This window comes from Coenobita brevimanus, chromosome 23 (genome assembly GCF_032717465.1).
Source record: "Coenobita brevimanus isolate Jiangsu-jjx chromosome 23, ASM3271746v2, whole genome shotgun sequence".
Lineage (NCBI taxonomy): Eukaryota > Metazoa > Arthropoda > Malacostraca > Decapoda > Coenobitidae > Coenobita > Coenobita brevimanus.
This window is the reverse complement of record NC_136976.1, coordinates 41027751-41031572: the sequence shown is the minus strand read 5'-3', so window position 1 is coordinate 41031572 and position 3822 is coordinate 41027751. Positions and strand designations below refer to the sequence as shown.

Sequence of the window (3822 nt, the reverse complement as noted above, 5' to 3'; positions counted from 1 at the left end):
AAACTGACTTACGTGTGCTGTCCCTCTAATATGTTCATTTCTGATTTTGTCCAACCTCGTCACTACTAGTGAAAAACGCAACATCTTCAATTCTGCTACCTCCAACTGTGCCTCCTGTCTTTTTGTCAGTGGTACTGTCTCCATTCCGTACATGACTGGCCTTACGACAGTCTTATAAACTTTCCCTTTCATTTCTGCAGAGACCCTTCTGTCACTCACCTGACGTAGTGCAGCTTATTTTAAAAATCACCTTTATCATTCTTTTTCTGTCTGCCCTATTTTCTACCTATTTCTCCTATCTTTCCTGCCAGTTTATATTACTTTTCTTTCCTTTTCAGATGACTTGACATTGAGTAATAAGCCAAATGGTTTCCAACGCTGGATGGCAACCATATATCCAACCCATACGTGTTCCCTATGTGTCAACAAGTGGGTTGGCGGAAGGTTAGTGTCCCTCCCTGTAAAGCAAATGTCTCAAAGACAAACGCCCAACGCTTCCAGGATTATGGAGTCTGGCTTTAGACAGATAGATACGTAAATTCATTCCGTACAGCATAATCGCATCGTAGCATTATATACCTGCATCGTACGTCTGCACCATCACATCCTCTCATGTGAAAGTTGTATCATTCGACTGAACATTAACAAAAACACATTATCACAATTCGAAAACATACTGGAGTCGTGGAGATGCGGGGTATCGATCCCCGTACCTCTCGCATGCTAAGCGAGCGCTCTACCATTTGAGCTACATCCCCGTGGTGAAGAGAGTCTGTGCTGGGGAAACTTGCTCGGGAGTCCAACCACCTGACGTCCGTTCTCTACTAGGTGAAGGGGGAACTGCATGATTTTATGACTGGTGCTCTCTCTCTCTCTCTCTCTCTCTCTCTCTCTCTCTCTCTCTCTCTCTCAGTATATTATGTTACACTACATAGAGTATCATGATTTATTTACTGGAGATATATGCATAATAGTAGACAGATAGATATACGAAAAGTAGTTCTGGTCATTTTACAAATCTATCCGACACAGGCAGATCCCATCTCTCACCTCTCACCCTCCGTTTCACCCGAGTGGCATTTTCCACTTGGTTTTAGAACTGCTGGATAAGTGTAAGTAGAATAAAAGATCATTCCTAGCACTTTTTTCACAATTAAGTAACCTCTTAGATGCTGGTGCCTCACATACAGTAATAATGTATCCAGATTTCCCTGGTTTCATTTTCATTATTAATCCGTTCTCTGTTACACCCCATGCCTTGCACATTCTCATAATATCTATAGTTATTTTCTTTGCCTATATTATTATCCACTCTTAAATGGCATACAGTGACACCATTTCTCAGTGTGCGAGGCCACAAAATGCACATCAATAAATAGCAGCACAAGGAGATTCTCTACTTGGGTGCAACAGTTAATGGCAAGGAGTGCGAAAGGTTTTGGTGGACGATAAACCCTCCTAAGGTGATGATTTCTGACAAAGGAGAAAAAGAAAGCGTGGTCCACATCACAAATGAAGCAGTTCTGAATAACTAGTAATACTATATTTCTAAGTAAACAGCACGAAAATTGGCACAATACTCGTAACCAGTGTATCAGACATTGTCTGTGCTGGAATTATACAACATACAGCATATATATATATATATATATATATATATATATATATATATATATATATATATATATATATATATATATACGCTACCATCAGACAATTTTTTTCTAGTTAATGAAGAAGATCTAGCACCAAACAGGTTGATTAACCCTCCGGTTTGAGAAAAACTTCTCAGAATTTTTTAGGCACTTGTCTGGCGATGTTAGGACCGAAGAAACTGTGTAGTGTTTTTTTTACATATAGGTTAAGTGTAAAAAGACAGAAAAAATATTATGAGTGTGTGTGTGTGTGTGTGCGTGTGTGTGTGTGTGTGTGTGTGTAACTTTGTTTATAATACAAGTGTGGGTACGAAAGTGTGTATGTGCGAAAGTTGATGTTTATGTTCTCATGTGTGTCATTACTGTGATTGAATTACTGCGGAAAGTTCGTTTTATGTAAGCGAAGATTTGTATGTATGGGTGTGTACTATTTTGTGTGTGTGTGCGTGTGTGTGTGTGGGTGGGTGGGTGGGTGTGTCCGTGTGCATACACCTGTTTGTGTGTGTATGTGTGTGTGTGTGTGTGTGTGTGTGTGTGTGTGTGTGTGTGTGTGTGTGTGTGTGTGTGTGTGTGTGTGTGTGTGTGTGTGTACCCGTGTCAGTGATGAGGTGTTTACGACTTGTGCATCCGGGCGTGAGGATGTAAACACTAATCACTCAAGCTGGAGGTTGGGGGGGAGGGGGTTACCAAGGGCGTATAATCACTTGCAAAATGTATAATTGATTTGGGATTAGTAGTTCCTTGTGTTCTAGTGGGCTAAGGCGCTTCAGCAGGATGTGGTCCATAAAAGGTTAAATATAAGGGCTAGTTTGGCTTTGCTACTCGCATTATCCCACTAGTGACTTTTTACTCGCCCAAAATGTCTGGACTGAGTACCTTATCTCCTGGTCATTAGTTTCTTGATGAGAGAATAAAGAAGACACAGTGAAAAGATAAGTTCGTGATGTTTATTAATGCTATAGCAATTTATGTGAAAAAATTTACTCCTACCGTTTTACACTTCTTCCGTCGTGTGTGGATTTGTCTAATAGATCACTTCTTCTGGGGACCAGTGTCGATTCTAGGAATTTTTTCAGGGGTGGGGGCAAAGACCCGAATACTTTCCAAATATATGTGTAACTTAGGGAACATCTAGAACCAGTATGTTTATTTCCTAGCTGTTATGGTTTTTGTTGCCTCATAGACCCTTATTCTTCCTCTGACTAATTCTGAGTGTTATCTCCTTGACCTTGAGTGTCTCCCTTTGACCTTCAGTATCAGCCCCCTGGCCTTGAGCAGTATAGCCTCTTGACCTTATGATTCTGCGAGCTTCGGTTTAAATAATGTATACATTTTGAATTTCCTCTTCTATTTTTGTTTTGCCTTACATTTTAAGTGTTTTCAGTCCATATAAGAATATAACAGTGTGTCCCTTATAAACACTTTCCTGCAGTAAAATCATCTAGCATCCGATATGTGTTGCATCGCTGAATATATAAATTACAGGGAAGGAGACTCACGAGAAAAAAAAAACTTTGGTAAAACTGTTGCCACCTCACCAAGGCATATCTAAGATTATGCCTGAAATGACACGAATGTCATAAAACAACTGTCACTGACTTTATAACTTGCAGTGAATATTCTCACAATAAAATAGTATCGTATTCATAAGAGTGTTATTTGTGTCTACAGTCACGACTTCACAGTCTTGACAGAAGTGCCGGGTTCAAATTCTCAGAGAACTATACTTTAATAGGTTCTCAGTACCTCTATCAAGACTCTGTAGTCCTGCCTTACTTGTTTTGAACTTTATTTTGTCTCCCAGAGTTTTAATGTTCTTCCTTATATACTTATTCCACAGTTTCACTACGCTTAATATATATATATCTTCATTGTCTTTCCATATCTTCACTCTGCTTTCCTTTTTTTCATTTTGTTACATTATCTTTAGTGTGCTTTCCTTACTTCATTAGTTTACCACTTCTTCCCTCTACTAGTATGTTTCCTTGTCTTATTTGCACATCCTAGTTTGTACTGTTCTTTCTTAGTTTCAGTTTACTTCCCTGTCTTCACAGTAACGTCTTGCACTGTACCTCTCCACCACCATTGTTTTTATAACTTTACAAAATTTTGTGCATTCAGGCCTTGAAAACACCTGGTAATAATAATCTATCTATCTATCTATTGC

At 39.1% G+C, this 3822-nt stretch overlaps 1 non-coding gene across 1 annotated transcript; it reads right to left on the bottom strand.

The window, feature by feature from the left end:
• Positions 1 to 685: 685 nt before the first annotated feature.
• Positions 686 to 758, bottom strand: TRNAA-AGC (transfer RNA alanine (anticodon AGC)). Its single transcript has one exon. It is a non-coding gene; the product is annotated as a tRNA-Ala (tRNA).
• Positions 759 to 3822: the final 3064 nt, after the last annotated feature.